General features: G+C 40.5%; 1 non-coding gene across 1 annotated transcript; it reads left to right on the top strand.

Moving 5' to 3' along the window:
* Positions 1-231: 231 nt before the first annotated feature.
* Positions 232-313, top strand: trnal-aag (transfer RNA leucine (anticodon AAG)). Its single transcript has one exon. It is a non-coding gene; the product is annotated as a tRNA-Leu (tRNA).
* Positions 314-23,842: the final 23,529 nt, after the last annotated feature.

Below are 23,842 nucleotides of genomic sequence, written 5' to 3'. Positions count from 1 at the left end.
TTTTATACCTGTCTCATATTCAAGCAGGCAAAATAAAGTGTGAAGTTGGTTAACATTTGGAGTTTATGGTTTCAGTGGTTAATAAATGATTTCAACTGAATTGACAATATCATTTATTTTGTATGAATATCAAATCATAAAAATCTAATTATATTTCTAGTGCATGTGAAAATAAATATAATAATGTTGTTATGTAGGATACCATTCGTTCTCGTGCGTTTGTCGACGTAAAATAGCGTGGCCGAGCAGTCTAAGGCGCTGGATTAAGGCTCCAGTCTCTTCGGGGTCGTGGGTTCGAATCCCACCGCTGTCAGGTAAAATTTTGATGGAACTTTAGTGACGTTAAAAGGTTATCTCTAAATCTGTAAATAAACAGTGATTATTGCCGCGTAAACCACTCCAAACAGGGAGATACATTTCCAAGTAGATATGCTGTAATGCATAGATCTATCCATAGTAGAAAAAGTTGCATGGAGTGACTGTCAAAGTAAACATGATGTCCAAGGAAGACAAAATGTATTACCACTAGGTCGCACTGTTGCGTTACTAATGGCCTTTTCGGGTACTTCTGGCTTGTCTGCGTTCACTTCAATGACATTTCCACACTTCCAAATTCACAAAATGTTCTGCTAAGCTATTGGTTTACATTTCCCCCAATTAAGAGCAGGCTCATGTGAATCATTAGGCCTATATATTACTGTTTTCACACCACAGATAGAGAGAGTAATATTTACTGTTCACTTTTTATTGTTTGTTTCACTTTTGTTTATCCATTTCACTTGCTTTGGCAATGTAAACATTTATTTCCCATGCCAATAAAGCCCCTTGAATTGAATTGAGAGATGAGAGACAGAGTGAGAGCCTGAAACACTGTCTGAGTGGTTGAACATATGGAATTCAAGGGATACAATTATATCTATAAGAACGGAGTGTACAGCAGACTCAATGCTTTTTTCCATAGGCTCCATCATTCTTGAAATAACAGACAGAGAGAGACCAGAGACCAAAGATAGAGAGAGACCAGAGTGAGAGAAAAAGACTATGTGTAAGAATAGAGGGTATAGAGAGACGGGGGTCTGTGGCCTTTGGCACATCTGTGTGAGACAAAGAGAGATCAGAGAGAGAGAGAGATAGCGTGTGTAAGTGTGTAAGAAGAGAGGGTATAGAGGGAGCAGGGGAAGTTTGTACGTGTTTGAGAGAGAGAATGTATTAAGGTGAGGGTGAGAGAGAGAGAGAGAGAAAGAGAAAGAGACTGTACGAGAGAAAGAGCAGTGGAATCAGATACAGATGTAGAGGGAGGAGGGAGACCACTGGGCACACACTGGTTGAATCAATGTTGTTTCGACATAATTTCAATGAAATTACGTTGAACCAACGTGGAATAGACGTTGAATTGACGTCTGTGTCCAGTGGGAGGTGCGTGGGGTGAAGATAGGTATGTGACATTTGAATGAGCAACACATGGGAAATGTTGCTGTCTAGCTAGGCTAGGGAGGCCCATGCCTCACTCAGTAATGTGATGCATATTTTGAGGTCCATTTTCAACTTTCAGACATGTAGTCTAGACACAAACATGTACACATGTAGGCTACAGGCATGATTGCAGGCACACACACACACACTCGTGAAGGCATTGATGATAATAATAAATCACCACGTGACCATGCAACTGTGGGTCACATCATTTTATAAGAGTAGGCTCTAACAGTGTAAGACATTTTTGTAACAATTCAAACATAATTAGTACCAAAATGTGTTTAATCTTAAAACCAAGAAAATCCATCCATAAAACATGGAATTTCCATAAAGTAGCCTAAACCACGAGTTGTTAAAAAAAAGTAAACCTCAAACCACTTTGACCAACTGACTGGTCCAGCTACTCTGTGTAGGTCACAGCAGGTGGGTGGCACGTTAATGGGGGAGGAAGGGGAGAAGTCTCTGGTCTGATGAAACTAAGATTGAACTCCTTGGCCTGAATGCCAAGCGTCACATCTGGAGGAAACCTGGCACAATTCCTACGGTGCAGAATCATGCTGTGAGGATGTTTTTCAGCGACAGGAACTGGTAGACTAGTCAGGATCGAGGCAAAGATGAACGGAGTAAAGTACAGAGATATCCATGATGAAAATATGCTCCAGAGTGCTCAGGACCTCAGACCGGGGCGAAAGTTCACCTTCCAACAGGACAACGACTCTAAGCACACAGCCAAGACAACACAGGAGTGGCTTCGGGACAAGTCTCTGAATGTCCTTGAGTGGACCAGCCAGAGCCCAGACTTGAACCCGACCGAACATCTCTGGAGAGACCTGAAAATAGCTGTGCAGCGCCACTCCCCATCCAACCTGACAGAGCTTGAGAGGATCTGCAGGGAAGAATGGGAGAAACTCACTAAATACAGGTGTGCCATGCTTGTAGCGTCCTACCCAAGAAGACTCGAGGCTGTAAACGCTGCCAAAAGTGCTTCAACAAAGTAATGAGTAAATGGTCGGAATACTTACGTAAATGTGATATTAAAGTTTTTTTTTATATAAATTTGAAAACACTTCTAAAAACCTGTTTTAGCTTTGACATTATGGAGTATTGTGTGTAAATTGATTATTTTAGGAGAAGGCTGTAGCGTGGAAAAAGTCAAGGGGCCTGAATACTTTCCGAATGCACAGTTCTTGCACTGGCTCTATGCACACTCACTGGACTCTACCCAAAAATTCTACACATACCACACTGACACTCTAACACCAGTGGAGGCTATAGCCCCTCCCACCAGCCTCCACTATCCAACACACACATTCACACACACACACACACACTGCATATCCGAAACGATTGACCCAAGTTATACTACAGTATAACTTTGTTTTAATGGATACACAGAAAACACATATTGCAAACACATATTGATGACACACACACACACACATAGACACACTTTAGCACTCTTCAGATATGCTGCTGCTACTCTTATCTATCCTGATTGAATAGTCACTTTTACCCCTATTCATTTGAAATATATTTTACTGTTTAACTCAGCATTTTGGGGAAAGGGCTTGTGAGCAAGTAAGCATTTCACGGTAAAGTCTAGACCTGTTGTATTCGGCACATGTAACAAATTAAACTTGATTTGATTTGACTGAGAGGTACAGTTGAAGTCGGAGGTTTACATACACCTTAGCCAACTACATTTAAACTCAGTTTTTCACAATTTCTGAAATTTAATCCTAGTAAAAATTCCCTGTCTTAGGTCAGTTAGGATCACCACTTTATTTTAAGATTGTTAAATGTCAGAATAATAGCAGAGAGAATGATTTATTTCAGCTTTTACTTCTTTCATCACACTCCCAGTGGGTCAGAAGTTTACATACACTCAATTAGTACTTGGTAGCATTGCCTTTAAATTGTTTAACTTGGGCCAAACGTTTAATTTAGCCTTCCAAAAGCTTCCCACAATAAGTATTATGGCCCATTTCTCCTGACAGAGCTGCTGTAACGGAGTCAGTTTTGTAGGCCTCCTTGCTCACACACGCCTTTTCAGTTTTCACTTTTCAGTCAAACTTTCTATAGGATTGAGGTCAGGGCTTTGTGATGGCCACTCCAATACCTTGACTTTGATGTCCTTAAAGCCATTTTGCCACAACTTTGGAAGTATGCTTGGGGTCATTGTCCATTTGGAAGACCCATTTGCGACCAAGCTTTAACTTCCTGACATGTTGCTTCAATATATATCCACATAAGTGCACCAGTCCCTACTGCAGCAAAGCACCCCCACATCATGATGCTGCCACCCCAGTGCTTCACAGTTGGGGTGGTGTTCTTCGGCTTGCAAGCCTCCCCCTTTTTCCTCCAAACAGAACGATGGTCATTATGGCCAAACAGTTCTATTTTTGTTTCATCAGACCAGAGGACATTTCTCCAAAAAGTACGATCTTTGTCCCCATGTGCAGTTGCAAACCGTAGTCTGGCTTTTTAATGGTGGTTTTGGAGCAGTGGCTTCTTCCTTGCTGAGCGACCTTTCAGGTTATGTCGATATAGGACTCATTTTACTGTGGATATAGAAACTTTGTACCGGTTTCCTCCAGCATCTTCACAAGGTCATTTGCTGTTGTTCTGGGATTGATTTGATCTTTTCGCACCAAAGAACATTCATCTCTTGGAGACAGATTGAGTTTCCTTCCTGAGCGGTATGACGGCTGCGTGGTCCCAACATGGTGTTTATACTTGCGTACTATCGCTTGTACAGATGAACGTGGTATCTTCAGGCATTTGGAAATTGCTCCCAAGGATGAACCAGACTTGTGGAGGTCTACAATTTTTTTCGGAGGTCTTGGCTGATTTCTTTTGATTTTCCCATGACGTCAAGCAAAGAGGCACTGAGTTTGAAGGTAGGCCTTGAAATACATCCACAGGTACACCTCCAATTGACTCAACTGATGTCAATTAGCCTAGAAGCTTCTAAAGCCATGACATCATTTTCTGGAATTTTCCAAGCTGTTTAAAGGCACAGTCAACTTAGTATATGTAAACTTCTGACACACTGGAATGGTGATACAGTGAATTATAAGTGAAATAATCCGTCTGTAAATAATTGTTGAAAAGTACTTGTGTCAAGCACAAAGTAGATGTCCTAACTGACTTGCCAAAACTATAGTTTGTTATCAAGTCATTTGTGGAGTGGTTGAAAAACAAGGTTTAATGACTCCAACCTAAGTGTATGTTAACTTCCGACTTCAACTGTACATAAGACAGAAGGTTACTTGAGGAAAAAACAAATGGAGGGTAGTTGTTCAGGATGGATGGGTGGATGGTTGTGTGTTCGAATCTCATCACAGGCAATTTTAGCTAATTAGCAACTTTTCAAATATTTACATGTTTTGAAGTACTTTGCAACTACTTAGCATGTTAGCTAACCCTTCCCCTAACCCAATTTAGCTAAGCCTTCCCCTGACCCTAACCTAGCTAATGTTAGCCAGCTAGCTAATGTTAGCATTATCCAACTAGCCACCTAGCTAAGATTAGCACCAACAAATTGGAATTTGTAACGTATGATACGTTTAGCAAATTTGTAACACATAGTATGTTTTCAAACTTCCTAACATATTGTACAAATTGCAATTCCTAACATAATGTACACACTGCAATTCATAACATAAGAAATGGATGATGGACCAGGGTTTCCATTAGCCGGTAATAGCCGGCTTTGTTCCCCCAAAAATAACAGAAAGGAAGATAAATCATATTGGCATTGGCCAGTTCTCCGGAAGAAGAAGAAAAAATCCCATTGTGAAATAATGCTTTTTAGCCTATTCATTGATGGAAATACCAGTAAATGTAAATACATTTGACTCGTCATGCTTATTGGTCTATAGGGTAATTTGCATAATTTATCGGAATTAAATTGCTGCATGTATACAGTATATTCATTATGTATATTCTTATTTATCACATGTGTACAGCATACAGATACAGAGCCTTTGAGGGAAAAATATGTCAGACAGTGCAATAGCTGCTCCTGCAGCGTCTTGTGATGCTACCAAGACAACTGGGAACCCTGAAAAATACGAGGTCAAATCCTGATGTCAGGGATCTTCAGGTCGGAAAGTCGGAGCTTCCCGAGTTGGAATTCCAAGTTAGATGACCGTTCAAAAGATTGTTCGCAGTCGGAGTTCATTATTTTCCCAGTTGTCTTGAATGCACTGAGGTCGGAAGTATGAGATATCCGTGGCATCTAACGGCAACAGAAGGCAGGCTTCATCACCGGGTCACACACCACTTTTCAATGAGCAGTATGCGTTTTGAAAACATATACTTAATTGTTTGAAACCTGAAAGTTTTAATATACTGAACAAAAATATTAATGCAACATGCAACAATTTCTACAATGTTACTGAATTACAGTTCATATAAGGAAATCAGTCAATTTAAATACATTCATTAGGCCCTAATCTATGGATTCCACATGACTGGATGCCGGGCCCAGCCAATCAAAATGAGTTTTTCCCTACAAAATGGCTTTATTACAGACATAAATACTTCTCAGTTTCATCAGCTGTTCAGGTGGCTGGTCTCAGACGATCCTGCAGGTGAAGAAGCCAGATGTGGAGGTCCTGTGCTGGCGTGGTTACACGTGGTCTGCGGTTGTGAGGCCGGTTGGACTTACTGACAAATTCTCTAAAACGATGTTGGAGGCGGCTTATGGTAGAGCAATGGACATTAAATGATCTGGAAACAGCTCTGGTGGACATTCCTGCAGTCAGCATGCCAATTTCTTGCTCCCTCAAAACTTGAGATATCTGTGGCATTTTGTTGTGTGACAAAACTGCACATTTTAGAGTTGCCTTTTATTATCCCCAGCACAAGGTGCACGTGTTTAATGATCATGCTGTTTAATCATCTTATTGAAATGCCACACCTGTCAGGGGGATGGATTATCTTGTCAATGGAGAAATTCGCACAAACAGGGATGTAATCAAAGTTGTGCACAACATTTGATAGAAATCCGCTTTTTGTGCGTATGGAACATTTCTGGGATCTTTTATTTCAGCTCATGAATCATCATGGGACCAACACTTTACATGTTGCATTTATATTTTTGTTCAGGATACATATTATGTGGCGTGTCTTACCTTGCCTTCAAGTAGCCTATTAGATCTCCTCTCTTTCAACATTCCTCTCTCCTCTCTCCCTCCTGTCTCAGCCTCCAGTATTTATGCTGCAGTAGTTTATGTGTCGGGGGGCTAGGGTCAGTTTGTTATATCTGGAGTACTTCTCCTGTCCTATTCTGTGTCCTGTGTGAATCTAAGTGTGCGTTCTCTAATTCTCTCCTTCTCTCTTTCTTTCTCTCTCTCGGAGGACCTGAGCCCTAGGACCATGCCCCAGGAATAGCTGACATGATGACTCCTTGCTGTCCCCAGTCCACCTGACCGTGCTGCTGCTCCAGTTTCAACTGTTCTGCCTTATTATTATTTGACCATGCTGGTCATTTATGAACATTTGAACATCTTGGCCATGTTCTGTTATAATCTCCACCCGGCACAGCCAGAAGAGGACTGGCCACCCCACATAGCCTGGTTCCTCTCTATGTTTTGGCCTTTCTAGGGAGTTTTTCCTAGTCACCGTGCTTCTACACCTGCATTGCTTGCTGTTTGGGGTTTTAGGCTGGGTTTCTGTACAGCACTTTGAGATATCAGCTGATGTACGAAGGGCTATATAAATACATTTGATTTGATTTGATTTCTAACAGATATAAAACCGCTCCCACACGCAGTGCCCTTTTGACAACTGCGTTTTCCGGCTAATTGCATTATGGAACGAACATTCATGCATAGCCTACTACCGTATGCGTATTTCTGCGTTTATAATGAGAAGAAATAATAGATTATCAACATTTTAAGGAAAACGTTTGGATCTGTTGCATCGGTCTCATTGGTTTTTGAGTTGTTTTAATTTGTATGTAGCCTATTGGTTGAATGAATTTGGAATCTATCTGTCCCACGTCTGTTTGGAATAGGCTATTTCTTGCTCGACAAGCTGACCAATATAATAGCTAACCTAAACGTTTCTACTATAGTAGATTGACATAGGATAGTGATTTTAGCTGTTCATTAGTCGTCTTGTTGTCTGAGCAAAAGTAAATGTAGACAGTTAATCTTTCATGTTCAAAGTGAATTCTGATGTGCACGTTGAACATGTAAGATTAACTGTCCACATTATTTTTGCTCAGCCAACAAGACGACTTGCATGTTCTGTTAATATTAATTACCATATTCTAAATGTGATTTATTTCATTCCGAGCAGCGTGGGTGGACGCACTAATCAGGTTAGGCACCCAATGCTTATTGGTCCGTTAAATTTCGCAAATGTCCAGTAAATTAAAATGTTGCCGGTCAAATGTCCGGAAACCCTGCTACCCTGTGATGGACATCCAGAAATGAATGACATACCATCAGTGCTTGACTTGGGATGGAAGAAGTGCAGGAGCCGTCTTTGTCGAAGTCGGTCCATTAGAGTACTACATGTTGATTAATCACTGTTAACGCACATTTTCCATGACTTCTTCATGACTTTGAACACATGTTTCATTGCTATTATTATAGCCTACATGAAAAAGTAAGCATTATTGATATTGGGAGGCTACTGTGTCTTTTCCCATGTAGACCTACCACCTCCTGCAGTTGTGTCCTTGATCAAGGTAATTAAAGTACTTATTACATTTTGAATACTTAGCAGAACAGGAAAATTACAAAATGAACGCACTCAAGATAACACATGGTCATCCCTACTGCATATGGTCTGGCGGACTCACTAAACACAAATGCTTCTTTTGTAAATAATGTCTGAGTGTTGGATGCTCTGGGCTATCTATAAATTTGAAAAACAAGAAAATGGTGCCATCTGCTTTGCTTAATATAAGGAATTTAAAATGATTTATACTTTTACTTTTTATACTTAAGTATATTTTAGCAATAATATTTACTTTTGATACTGAAGTAGATTTTAAACCAAATACTATTAGACTTTTACTCAAGTAATATTTTACTGGGTGACTTTCACTTTTACTTAAGTAACTTTCCATTAAGGTATCTATATTTTAACTCAAGTATGACAATTTGGTTATTTTTCCACCACTGTTTTATCCTAATCAATCTACACATAAAGTCTCAAATAAATGATGAACCATGTTCAATTTGGTTTAAATAATGCAGTGTTGGAGAAGAAAGTAAAAGTGCAATATGTGCCATGTAAAAAAATCTAAAATTTAAGTTCCTTGCTCAGAACATGAGAACATATGAACGCTGGTGATTCAATATTCCCAGTTCTTCAATATTCCCAGTTGAGAAGTTTTAGGTTGTAGTTATTATAGGAATTATGACGCGTTGACAATTTCTCTCTAAACCATTTGTATTTCATATACCTTTGACTATTGGATGTTCTTATAGGCACTTTAGTATTGCCAGCCTAATCTCGGGAGTTGCATTGCTAAGAGCTGCTCGCAAACGCAGTAAAGTGCTGTTTAAATGAATGCTTATGAGCCTGCTGCTGCCTACCACCACTCAGTCAGACTGCTCTATCAAATAATAGGCTTTATTATAATAAACACAGAAATACGAGCCTTTTGTCATTAATATGGTCAAATCCGGAAACTATCATTTCAAAAACTATACGTTTATTCTGTCAGTGAAATACGGAACCATTCCGTATTTTGTCGAATGGGTGGCAACCCTAAGTCTAAGTCTAAATATTGCTGTTACATTGCAGAACCTTCAATGTTATGTCATAATTATGCACAATTCTGGTAAAGTAATTATGGTCTTTGTTAGGAAGAAACAGTTTGCACCGAGCCAGGTGGGCCAAACTGTTGCATATACCCTGACTCTGCTTGCACTGAACACTAGAGAAGTGACACAATTTCTCTAGCTAATATTGCTGCTAACATGCATTTATTTTAACTAAATATGCATGTTTAAAAAAATATATACTTCTGTGTATTGATTTTAATAAAGGCATTGATGATTATGGTTAGGTACTTTTGTGCAACGAATGTGCTTTTCACGATTGCGCTTTTGTTAAATCACCCGTTTGGCAAAGTTGAAGCAGGCTGATTCGATGATAAATTGCATTGATTAAATGCAACACAGGACAAGCTAGTTAACCTAGTAATATCAACCATGTGCAGTTAACTCGTGATTATGTGAAGATTGATTGTTTTTTATAAGATAAGTTTAATGCAAACTAGCAACTTACCTTGGATCATTGCAGCCACAAGATCCTTTTGACGCTGCACTCGCGTAACAGGTGGTCAGCCTGCCACGCAGTTTCCTCATGGATTGCAATGTAATTGGCCATAATCGGGGTCCAAAAAGGCAGATTGCCGATTGTTATGAAAACTTGAAATCGGCCCTAATTTAAATCGGCCATGCCGATTAATCCTTCAACCTCTACTGTCAACTGTGGGAACTCATATAGAGGACAGGTGTGTGCCTTTCAAAATTATAAGGGCACAAGGCGAGACCCAGATGCAGACACAGGAGGCAGATGGTTAGAGTCCAAGATGTTTATTAACAATCCAAAAGGGGTAGTCAAGAGAATGGTCATGGACAGACGACAAAAGGTCAAAACCAGTTAAGAGTTCCAGAGGTACAGAATGGCAGGCAGGCTCGAGGTCAGGGCAGGCAGAATGGTCAGGCAGGCAGGAATGGAGTCCAGAAAAACAGGCAATGGTCAAAACCGGGAGGACTAGTAAAAGAGGACAAGACGAACTGGCACAGAGCGACAGGAAACACAGGGATAAATACACCAGGGAAAATAAGCGACACCTGGAGAGGGTGGAGACAATCACAAGGACAGGTGAAACAGATCAGGGCGTGACTCCAAATCATGTCCAATCAATTGAATCTACCACTGGTGGCCTCCAATCAAGTTGTAGAAACATCCCAAGGATGATCAATGGAAACAGGATGCACCTGAGTTCAATTTTTTGAGTGTCATTGCAAAGGGTCTGATACTTATGTAAGTAAAGTATTTCTGTTTTTTATATTTAATACAAAAATGTATAAAAACCTGTTTTCGCTTTTTCATTATGGGCTATTGTGTGTAGATTAATAAGATGGAAAAGGTCAAGGGGTCTGAATACTTTCCAAATTCACTGTAAATATCAGGCTAAAATATGTATGTTGTAGGGGAGATCTATGCACAGCAAGTCATTTGTCAATTAGGCTATTCTTAGAATATTTTTTTATGTTGTCGCAATTACATGGCCACTGTTTAATGGAGGGGAATCCCAGCTTTCCAACAGTGCAGATTTATTTAGACTCTACAGTGAAAAGGCAACAACGAAATGAATTATTGGTTAACTATAGTTAACTAGTGCAATAACTGCTACAAGTTATGATTTGAAATGGTGATCTAGTTAGTTAGTCTGTCATTATTTTATACTTGCTGCTGAAATGTTGCCCTCTCTCTCCTTGGGCAATGTCTCACTCTCACTGGCACACAAGCAGCACCACAGACATGCACTGAAGGATCATTCCGATAATGGGTGATTGTCACGCCCTGACCATAGAGAGCCCTTGTTTCTCTATGGTGCAGTAGGTCAGGGCGTGACCGGGGTGTTCTAGTTTAAAATTTCTATGTTGGTGTTTTGGTTTGGTTCCCAATGAGAGGCAGCTGGTAATCGTTGCCTCTAATTGGGGATCATATTGAAGTAGTTATTTTTCCCACTTGTATTTGTGGGATATTATTTTGTGTTTGTGCATGTGCATCACATAGTCACGTTTCGTTGTTCGTTTATTGTTTTTTTATTTTGCTTAAGTTTCACTTTATAATAAAGATGTGGAACACTACGTATGCTGCACCTTGGTCCAGTTCTTACGACCACCGTGACACTGATATGTTGTTTTTTAATTGATTGATCATATTTAAAAGGGTGCTTTCATGAATTACATTAACAAGAATTCTGAAACAAATTTACAAACCCTCATTTGACAACTTGGAAAAGCATATCATGCCATTAAGGCTGGCACATTTCCAATCTGTACTATCTCGAACGGCCTACTGTCACTCACAGATTTACAGAATAGCGCCAAATAAACTTGAACAAAGCGGAATCAGGAAATAAATGCCCACTGCTATTCAATGAAGGTCCTGCCTTCATTCCGCTTTGATCAACTTGTTTTGCCTCTGTGTGAATCTTGGCCAGCAATAGGCTACTTTGTATTTTATAGAGGAACTGGTATGCATTTCCCCCCCAAAAATCAGAAGTGCCGATACGGCCGTAACATATCATACTAAATGGAGTGTCTCGGATTTACATACAGAATAATATGAAATGTTCTGAGACCAGGTTCCTTTAACCCCTACCCCCTAGCCTAGCTAACATTAGCCACCTAGCTAATGTTACCCACAACAAATTGTAACCTGTAACATATACATTTAGCAAATTCGTAATATATTATTTGAAATGGATGATGGACATCCACAAATGAATACATAACATATGTAACGTAACATTCATAATTAGAGTGTTTTTGGTTTACATTTACTATGTTACGTCTACCCCTGAGTCCAGGTTGCTCATTCATTCGGGGCCCAGAAAGTTTGTTCTCATGTAGGGCTCATGGTTTCATTCTCCTGCGCCAGCGCGAGAGGAGCATGTATGAATGGAGCGTTTGTTTTCTGCGGGAATATAATGCTTGGCGAACAGATGGGGGTTGGAGGAAGAGGAACAGGGACCGATAGACCATGACACAAGAGCTTGGATGCTGACTTGTGCTCAACCTCTCTTGACTGACTGACTGCATTGGGTCTCTCTAGTCTAGTCTACATCCATTTAAAAACGTTTTTACAAGGCTTTGAATGGTTTAGCCTAAATGTTTTTGGTCAACCACCAGAGTTGCCATTATTGTTTGAATAAAACAGAGAGCCTTTACTTTAGAGACTATATCACTTCATTGACAGGCCCCTATTAAATAAATATTTTAAAAGTTTGATTTTATTGGAGAGAAAGGTAGCTTGTTGACCTCGGCCAGCTCTTTCATAATGTTTAATATCTCACAAATTAAGATACAGCACTCGAGCTTGCATGACTGGGGACTTTACACGCACACGCACTCTCACTCAAACACACTCTATGGTTACAGCTACTTTTGAAGTAGAGAGAGGGGAAGTAGGCAGCACTGACAGACTGGCCTGGTATAGAGGGAGAGAGGGAGGGATAAGAGGAGGAGAGTGGGGGAAGGGTTGATTGTTAGAGCGAGTAGGCTGCTGAGGAGAGAGGACTTCAGAAGCAGTGCACTCTGCAAGAAAATATGCTGTCTGGTTGAAATCTATTGGATTTTCAGATGATAACGTTAGGATACACGTTTAGCGAACTTTATGACCACATTCACTGTTGTTCCTTGTAGATCTTGGAAGTGCGAGTGCTAGGTCCGAACTCGCTAGACTTGAGATGAGTTAGCGGTAAACTGGCCTTTAGCTAGTTTAAAAAGTAAATATTATTTCATAGAAAGGGTTGGCAATTTCGAGGAAAATCCTCGTCCAGACATTGGCAAGAAAATTCCACTTAACGACCTATCGGGTGAGTAAAATGTCTGCATAACAATGGTGCATACTTTATAAGTTATGGTTGGAAAATATTGATTTTAACTTGAGCACAGATCTTGCTAGCCATGTGAATCCACAATGGACAGACTGGTAATTCACGTCGCTAATAATAACTTTGGGGAGATTTATTTTTTAGAAAACACATCACGTTTACACGAGAAATTATTCAACTAACTCTCCATAAGCGGGCTAGCTAGCTACTTTGCACTAAACAGTCGTATTTTGTTGGATTCATTTTCGTAATGGTCCCCCGTGGGAATCGAACCCAAAACCCTGGCGTTGCAAGCCCCTTACCATACCAACTAAGTCATACAGTTGTATTACTTAACCATGTAAACATCACGAAGTCTTGTATAATTGGGTTTTTAGCAATGATAACAATAGTATTTGAGGCTCAGACGCATCACATCAGGTAGTCGATAAACATAGGTGAATCGATCGTTCACTGACTAGGCTACAAGACAATGAGGGACTATATGGGGCTGTCTGTCCCCTGTTGTTGAACTCGTTCTGGGCAGTAGACAGCTTATGGCCAGGGTTTTGGACAATCAGATGGGCTAATCTAGTTTAGGCTGATCCTATGGCTCAGTATATCTAGGTATACGTGTTGTTGTGGTCCCTGGTGAAGGTTCTCAGTAAACTGCTTTAAGTAAGAGCATTTTGACGTGTTTACATTTAGCCTTCTCATGATAGCATACAATGGTTAGGATACAACTCAGGTCTTCACCTGGGACATTTTCGTTGGACAAGAATGCACACAATATTGTTTTGTTCCTTCCTCCTTGAGTACTGATTTGATTTAGGCCATTTAAAACAAAGCAGCTGTTTTTCACTTGTAAAGTAGGCGTACATGGAACTAAGTTGGAATGTCAGCAATTTCATTGCAATTGATACTTTCTTTATGTTGAACATAACCCTGATTCAATTTGACTCCATCAACCACGTCAAATACTCACCATTTTAGTACTAATGTTATTACTAGTTTATTAAACAGTTATAAACACACTGAATTAGGCTATTTCCGCTAAATATATATATTTAATGCATTTTCAATTATCTCATGTAAGCAATGACATTGGTTGACATTTGCCAGCAGAAAAAAACATCAATATCTTTGTGAAATATCTGACAGCCGTTTGATGTGTTCAATGAGGCATTGTATCATGGGGTTTGAATTATATAATGACCATACTGGGTGGGGGCTTGGACAGTTAAATCAATAGACTGGCCCCGGCTCCGCCTCCACCAGTGGCTCTCAACAGTGCTTTTTAATTTTAAAAAATGTAACCTTTATTTAACTAGGCAAGTCCGTTATGAACCGTTTTGAAGAATTGCAACATTTGCCTAGAACTAACACTACAGATAGCAATACTGGGTGATTTGAAAAGCCATAGTCAATCAATCAATAATATAATAATTATTTTAGCAAAAATGTTTATTTTTAATTTACAATCTGTAGAAGCTATGAGAATAGGAAGGTTCAATTATTTTGTGAAGCATCACAGCACAGTTGAAAAATATATGGCAAGTAGAAATCCGAAATGGATGATGTTGAGAGACAGATGGGAGGGGTTGAATGGAGTTGAAGGGTGGGACTAATAACAAGATAAACAATGTAAAGCATACGGGATCTGTAAAATGTATATAGGTTCGGAACTTTTGTGAAATAGCACAGTTACAAATAGAAATCAAACTGGATGGACAGAAATAGAGGAAGGACTAAGAATAAACAAGAGAGAACTATTGTAAAGTAGACTGTGTCTGTAGAATGTGTATAAGATGTATGGATTGAAGGTAGAAGCAGAAGTGTTTATTAGTTTACTTCAATTGGGGAATAGGCGGTAGGGTTTGCGGGGTATAATAATAAAGGTATATTATTAAAAAAGGTATGCATGTCTATATAGGTATGTGTATGTATATATGTGTATATATATGCATACGTGTATGGATATATATATTTACCAACAAAATATGGGGGATTGGAAATGATGCAGACAATTACATTGGAAGCAAAATTCTTTCCACATTATTAAGCTGATCCACCCTCTAAAAAAAAAAAAAATCCGTTATGAACAAATTCCCTACACCGGCCAAACCCGGATGACGCTGGGCCAATTGTGCGCCGCCCTATGGAACTCCCAATCACGGCCGGTTGTGATACAGCCTGGATTATAGAGATACTAGTTACGGTCATAGACATAGAAATATTTTTTTTTATAGCTAATAGCGATAAATATCTCTAGCTATAGAAATATAACTCCTAGAGACTGTCTGACATGCTATATGGAGGGGTGAACGTTGAGTGATGATACATGAACATAGAGTCAAAATGAATGGTCCCCTTTGGGATACCACTTCAGTCGCTAGCTAGTCTGTTAATCTATCACATGATACTCTCTCTGGCCAATTTATAGACATTGGATAGGACGATACACATTCATTTCTCTGTCAAAGAGTCTCGACAACAACTCCCCTGCTTCCAATAGAGTGTAGCCTACATCTGGTCTGTAGTAGTAAGGATACTGACTGACCCTTCAGTGCTGAGACATGGTTTAGATTAGTGTAAATCACCCCTGCTGCCCCAGGACAAGACTAACACACCTCATTGATCTCATCCAAGGCTTTATGATTAGGTGATTACGTGTGTTTACAGTTCGAGATGGAACTCTAGAACACTGGTTTGGAATATAATTAGATCTCTCTCTCTCTCTCTCTCTCTAGCTCTCTCACAGTTTTTCTCTTCCTCTCGGTGGATCTCTCTGCCCTACTGAAAATGTCACAATCTGTTAACCTTCCACCCTGTCCTGTACAGCCTCTTGTACTCTCCTCAGCCTGCGAGCCACACTACAGTACACACACACACACACACACACACACACACACACACACACACACACACACACACACACACACACACACACACACACACACACACACACACACACACACACACACACACACACAGATAGACAGGCAGACGGGCAGTCAGACAGATGGGCATTCAGGCAGAAACAGGCAGGCAGAAATCTTTTTTTAAAGTTGAAACTTTATATGACAGTCATTTAATTACATTTAAAAAATAAATAAATATCCATTTAGTCTATTTTAAAGCACTTTTTGGTTTATTTTCTCTTGCAGTAATTTGTATTTTTGCAAATTTGGAGAATGAAACCCCTACTTGCTTGCACACTGTTTCTAGTTACCTTATGGCCATCCCTAACAGATGGAGGGCAATTTGCTGGGAAAACATGGTGGAAGAGTATGGTGGAAGGTATAGTACTGTCAACTGTGGATGGTGTTGAAACCAGTTCTGGACCAAAGCAGAGCGGTGGAATGACACATTGTCCCAGATGACCGTGTATTGCATCTGGTGCATTTCATTACCTGCTGTGACGATGTGGTTCAATCAGTCCAAAAATGCGAGAATGTGAGGTGTGTTGTAAGGGCCCATTTTGGCATGACGGAGGACAACCCCATGCTGTGAAATGGCAGTGCAAAGGGTGATGTTACCCCCACGTTACCCCACGTTGCCCTTGATTATAGCCCTGTGGCCAATGATATTTCTGCCTCTCCTTCTTGCTTTTGTGAGGTTGAACCCTGCCTCATCAATATATATGAATTCATGCAGGATTTCCTCAGCATCCATCTGCAAAACTCCCTGAAATACAGTGAAAGACAAGATTGTGTAGTTCAGGATAAGTCTAGTATACAGTCAATGTAAAAAAAGTGTGCAGTATGCAACATCACAGTGCTAAAGTGAACAATACAAACCTCCACATACTCATGCCGCAGCCGTTTGACCCTCTCTGAATTCCGCTCAAAGGCACTCGATAAAGTTGTTTCATTTGAACCTGATGTATTTTCCGGATGCGTGCCAGTATTGACTGAGAGATCTGATGGACATTATTGAAAATGGCATGGTCACCGATAATGTTGGCTTGTAGTTCTCTGAGCCTGATAGCATTATTGGCCAAAACCATGTTTATTATCTCTCTCTTTTGTTCCTGCTTGAATATGGGCCCCCCTTCCTCCTTGTCGTTCCCGACCCTCAATCCTATGTAGAGAATAATACATGTAACTTACTGTACAATGTCACAGGAAGGGGTATCACAAGTGCTGATATGGTGCATACAATAAGCAGCTGATTACTGTAACTGTAGACAGATCTTCTACCTGTTTTCCTGTCGAAAAGTCCTTATGACAGATGCCACTCTATATCTGCTAAGATTTGGCTGAACTCTCAGTCCAGCCTCCCTCAGCGTCAATCCGTGGTTCACAACATGGTCCACTAGTGTTGCACGAATGTCATTTGATAAGTTTGGTCCTCTTCTTCTTTGTGCACGTTCTCCTCCTGCTTCAGGTCTTCCTCGACCTCTGGCTTGGCCTCTGCCTCTTCCTCTACCTCCTTCTCCTCCTCTGTGTACTCCTCCTCTCACCCTCACTCTTCTTCTGACTCCTTCCATTTTGGTTGAAGGCAGGTGAACCTACCTGCTGCATTTTTATAGTGCTTAAACCTGATTGGTGTGTCTACAATTTAGCAATCGTGTGTTTGTGCACCTGATGGCTGTGTTTAACAGATTGGCTCATAGGTGTGGTAATTTGACAGTCAGTGCTTTGGAATTTGCAAGGAAGTGACATCATGATATACTTCTGTGTCTGATGTATGTATACAAGTGTGTTCAGTGTTTTGCAAATCACTGTGTGTAATGTTTTGCAAATAGTGTGAAGCTGACAATGTGCTTACAGTTGTGCAAATATAGCCTTGTGTTTTGCTCCTTGAGTGTAAAGGTTTTGCTAATTGTGGGAAAAGTACATTTTTTGTGTGTAAGCAATCATAAAAAACTGTAAGCACTCTATATTCATAATTGTGTATTGAAGGTTCAGTACATACCAACATATAGGTTGCCTATGGGCCTATCTGAAATCTTACAACCTGTCAAACAACAGCTCATGACTATCATAAAGACAATCAATCACAGATAGTTTACTAGTTCACTGGTGGGGACCAGGGTAAAGAAAGAAACACTTGAGGCATTCAGATCAGCCTTACAGATCTGAGTGATCATTATCTCTACCACATGGCACCTTTTCCTCCTCCACAAATGCTTAATTGTGAGGGAGGGAAGGAGGAAAGGAGAAGGGTGGAAGGTCTGGGATGCAAACCAAATGGCACCCTATTCCCTATATATTGCACTATTTTTGACCAGAGCTCAATGGGGCCTGGTCAAAAGTAGTGCACTATAAAGGGAATAGGGTGCCATTTGGGATACAGGACCTGGGCAGCTGGTGTGTTGGGGCTTAGAGCCTAGGGGCCATTCTCTGCCAAGGACCAGCTACAGTTAAACGATTAGTGGCTTTAAAGCTAAATATATCTTCAGCCTCAGGACCTAAGGTCTTCCTTCCCTAAGCCAGACCTGGGTTCGAATAGTATTAGAAAGATAAAATAACTTTATCTGTGCTCGATTGAACTTGAAGGCACAAATGAAACCAATGGAATAGTCCACAAAAATCCTGAAGTGCAAACTCCAACCCTGGCAGAGTTGCCATTCCAGGAAAGATTTCAAATACTGTTTGAACCCCTAAGCTTCCACTAGTGCACCCAGTGGAGGGTGGCTAAGACAGTAACTGTAGCGACCATAACTAGGAAGTCACTGTGAGTGACACCTCCGGCTGACACGATTGTGTGAACTAGTTCATAATTTTGAGTTGACGACACACGCATAGACACACACGCAAGAATGTCAACTCTGCCGAGTCATGTTTAAGTCTATCACTCGCTCTGTCTACACGAGAAGTTCAGGGTCAATGTTAAGGGACCGCAATCAGATTGGTTGGTCATGTGCTTTGGGCTCTTGATGCATTGTTATCCTACAATTTAATTTAGCTCCATTTAGCTACGTCTATTCTATTCTATTCTATTGTTATCTCCGTTATGAACAAGGGCCTTTCTTATCCACACTATAGGCCTAAGGAATCATAAGGACAAACGTCTCCAAATTAACCCTATAGTACTATAATGCCTCCAAATGAACCCTATAGTACTATACTGTCTACAAATTAATCCTACCTACACTAGCCTGTCTGACTGGCATGCCAATGGGTCACTTGAGGAAATAGGTTAATGCTATGTATGCTTTTGAATGGAGGTAATGTGTTCATGTTTACCATCCATTCTAGGGTTAAAAAAATTATGCGAAATTCCCACCTTTTCTGGAAATTGAAGGATTGGAGGATTTCTGGAATGTCTTCTTATTCCCTCCTGATTCCCGGAACCTCCTGATTCCAGGAATTTTCCAACCAGGATTTCTGTCAAATCTGGGAATAGGCCTTACCCAAGAAAAAACTATGAATTTGATTCTGATAGCTCGATTACTTTACTTAAATAGTCTCGCTCTTAGCAAAAACCTGCATACTAAGATGCTTTCCTTCTAGTAACTGAGACCGTAACGTTATGACTATAACTACTGTTCCCTGAAGGAGGGAAACGAGGTACAACATACTAGGGTGTCGCACTCTCGCAAATGAAATGTCCCATGTTCCTGTAGGAACATAAGCACTGACAAGGAACCAGTCCTTTATCTTGGCACCAGAGCTCAAACGCTTGCCACTTTATACACCTACAGCCCCCCCGCCCTTGCAGACTGAATAGTAGTAGCAATAACGTTCGGAGTGTTGTAACTTTTAATGGGTTACAGAGTTAATGTTTACAGTTAATTAATTGAGCTGTGTCTAAAGACATTTTCTTTACAGTTAATTACAAATGTAATTGTATTAGAATGTGTGATGGAGATTGAGAGAACAACATACATATTTCTGTTGTATTGGTTGTTATTGGATTACACTATTGACTGCAAGTACCAGAATGCCTTGCAACAGGTAGTAGAAAAAAAAGGTGACAAGTGATTATCTTGACTTTCGCTAGCAACTTTGTTTTATTGTTTTGTAGAATCTAAAGTTGTTAAATGTAACGTGAACATTTATTATTACTAAAATAAGCTTTCATTTCACAACTCGACGTCCCGAGTCTTTACTTTGAAGATAGTTATTCTATACGGAGGTAACCCTCTAGCCATCAGATTGGCCCTCTCAGGGGCCAGGCCCGCGCCTCAGCCGGCTCGTCATGCTCCCATGCCCTCATGCGGCTCGTCGGGCTCCCACGCCCTCATGCGGCTCGTCAGGCTCCCACGCCTCAGCCGGCTCGTTGGGCTCCCACGCCTCCGGCGGTTCGTCGAGGATGGCTTGTTGTCAGGCTAAAAAAGCCTCACATTTGCCCCAATGGCCACCAATTTTTCAACCCAGGTCAGCCTGTTGCGTGCTTTGGTGTGTGTGTGTATTCCCAAACAAGGCCCAGTTACACTCTGAGGGAGCTGATGTTGGTGGGATCTGAAGGATGATGGAGGCAACAGGGGAGAGAGCCTCAGATCCACAAAGTCTCTTCCACCAGGTGGCTGATGAGATATGTTGGCACGACTGCCATATTGCATCTCCATTCCAAAGCCCTCGCGAGACACGGTAGTGATGCCAGCATTCTTGGGGTCCAACATGTATGCAGGGCTTCAGGCAGAAGTCTTCATGCTTTTTGATGAGGAACTGCAGTTTCCTCTGCTTGGAGCAACAGTGAAATGGGCAGGGCAGTACGGATTTCTTCTCTTTCATCTGCAAGCAGAGTCTGAACATCAGACAGGATGGGATTGTCTCCCTCAATCTGTGCAATGGCTACTGCTATAGGTTTCAGGAGTTTCAGGCTGCTTATCACTCTCTCCCAAAATACATCATCCAGGAGGATCCTCTTGATGGGGCGGTCAATATCGGCAGACTGTGATATGGCCATTTCTTGGAGAGATTCCTTCCCCTCCAGCAGACTGTCAAACATGATGACATCACCACCTTGACGGATGTTGCTGGGCAGCGTCAATGTGGTGCTCTTATTCTTCTCACTCTGCTTGGTGAGGTAGATTGCTGCTATAACTTGATGACCCTTCACATTCCTAACCATTTCCTTGGTTCTCTTGTAGAGTGTATCCATTGTTTTCAGTGCCATGATGTCCTTGAGGAGCAGATTCAATGCATGAGCAACACAGTCAATGGGTGTGATGTGAGGGTAGGACTCCTCCACTTTAGACTAAGCAGCCTTCATGTTTGCAGCTTTGTCTGTCACCAGTGCAAATCCCTTCTGTGGTCCAAGGTCATTGATGACTGCCTTCAGCTCATCTGCAATGAAGAGACGGTGTGTCTGTTGTCACTTGTGTCTGTGCTCTTGTAGAATACTGGTTGAGGGGTGGAGATGATGTAGTTAATTATTCCTTGCCCATGAATATTCGACCACCCATCAGAGATGATTGCAATACAGTCTGCTTTCTCTATGATTTGCTTGACCTTCACTTGAACTCTGTTGAACTCTGCATCCAGCAAATTAGTAGATTAAGCTGAAGGGGTGTATGCTGGGCGAAGAACATTCAGAAATCTCTTCCAATACACATTGCCTGTGAGCATCAGAGGTGAACAAGTTGCATACACAGCTCGAGAAAGACATTCATCTGCATTTCTCTGACTACATTCCTTCACTGAGTCAAAAAAAATCCTAACTCCAGGAGGACCATGAGCTGTTGCAATCGATAAGGTGTCTGATTCATCATTTTCACCGCGAATAGAAGTAGAAGGACTTTTGTCAGAGGTTGCTTGTTGTGAGCGCTGAGGGGACTTGGCCAGATGATTCTGCATCTTTGTTGCATTCTTCACATTTGATTTGGCACAGTATTTGCAAATGTATACCACTTTTCCTTCTACATTAGCTGCAGTGAAATGTCTCCACACATCAGATAGTGCCCGTGGCATTTTCCTGTAAAGATTAGAAGATCATGAGTAAAAAAACAACAAATACAATTCCATGTACATATAAATAGTTAATCAGTTAGATTAAACAACTCCTTTGTAAGATAAATGTTTTAAAATGAAACATGTATGGAAACAGGTGAATTAACACTCCTCAGTTAGCAGGCTCAAGCAAGCTAAAACCCACATGGTAGCAAAAACGAACTAGCAGAAATTGTTAACAAGTATGAAATGATTTAAACACACTTTGCTGTAGGCTACTATTTACAAGTTAACAAAAAATTATGTATGTCATATAAAATATCTTCACCCCACCCTGTATTGTAATTTAAAATAACCAGACAGCATGTCTTGGCTCAGACAGTGTAGTAGTGTTGGCTCAATAGCATCTCATTAGTGTGCAAGATCTTGAGAATCAGCTGTACATGTGATGGAAGAGTGCACTGCATATGTGATGGAAGAATGTACTGTGCATGCAGAGGGTTGTAATTCCATTGAATTGGGGATAGTTGAACTGAAATATACCTCAAGACCTAGAATTGCCTGATGTGTATCCCACAAAAAAGGTCCACTCTTATAAGCTAACTTTTTTGATGAATTTAAGCAAAATTCCCAAAATTGACCAAAATTAACTTCCCATGGAAACTTTCCGGAAAAATTCCGGAAATTTACCTGAAAGTTTCCGACCCTTTGCAACCCTAATTACACCAGATACTGACTGGTTTTCGGATCCACACCCCTACTTTTTTAAGGTATGTGTGATGAACAGATGCATATCTGTATTCCCAGTCATGTGAAATCTATAGATTAGGGCCTAATGAATTAATTTCAGTTGACTCATATCCTTATATGAATTGTAACTCAGTACAATCATAGAAATTGTTGCATGTTGCGTTTATATATTTTTTCAGTGTATTATCTTTTGAATTGAATTGACTCACTGTGTGAGGTGAAGAAAAAAGGACTGAGAAGCCCAGCTGGGCACTTTCTTACATTTGACATTTGCGAGAAACAGTCCAGGTACTTCTATGCGTGCTCAGGTGCGAGTGCTCCGTCAACATTAACAGGACAGAGAAATCAGACACATGGCGTGAGAAAAACCAAAACTTGTTTCTCACAAGCGAAGCAGGTTGTGAACTCTGCAAACTATGTTTCCACTCCGAATGAGAATGGTAAATTACTGTAATTAATAAATGAATCAACAGAAATTAAAGTAACCAAATGACAGGGATTAATGGTAAATGTCCTGTTTTACAAACGGTAGGCTACCACATGGGTATTCATAAAAGTGCAAGGCCAACACTGTATAGCCTAGGCTACTATTCTACTTTGCGGTTATAGGAGGGTGGCTATTTTTTTTGTCTTGCCTAGTGCAGGACCGGGCCTGATCAGCTTTAAATAGTCTATGAATTCTGAAAAGATTCCATATAAAATTATACATGCCAGCTTGGAGAAGATTGGCACATTGTCCATTGATACAACATTAGTGCATTATAGGCCTCAGAGCCAAAACAACCTTGTCGACTGCTGTTGAATAATTAATGACATATCCAACCTTTTTTAAAAGAAGACCAATTTATTGATTTACTAGCAAGCAATGAAAACCTGCATTGTATAAAAGAAAGTCCACACATCAAAGATATGTTTTACTGAAGTGCCATAGCCTATAGCGCTCTACACTCCCTGACATCTAGCGGATTCATGGTTGTGGGAAGTAGAGGTGCTGCGAGTGCTGTAGCACCCCCTGAAAAAACGTGAAAAAAAAAATACTACTTCCACCGGCTATGAGCGGATTAGCTGCTATAGCAACAAAAGACAGTTGGAAAGTAGAAAGTAGTTTAATATACAGACAAAGTTAGCAAAACAATTGCTTTTAATCATTAGTAAACAATCCCGCTATTAGGTATAGTTTATCTAT

Source organism: Oncorhynchus clarkii, chromosome 21 (assembly GCF_045791955.1).
Source record: "Oncorhynchus clarkii lewisi isolate Uvic-CL-2024 chromosome 21, UVic_Ocla_1.0, whole genome shotgun sequence".
In the NCBI taxonomy this organism is placed as follows: Eukaryota; Metazoa; Chordata; class Actinopteri; order Salmoniformes; family Salmonidae; genus Oncorhynchus; species Oncorhynchus clarkii.
The sequence above is the reverse complement of the archived record's forward strand: the minus strand, read 5'-3'. Positions and strand labels throughout refer to the sequence as shown.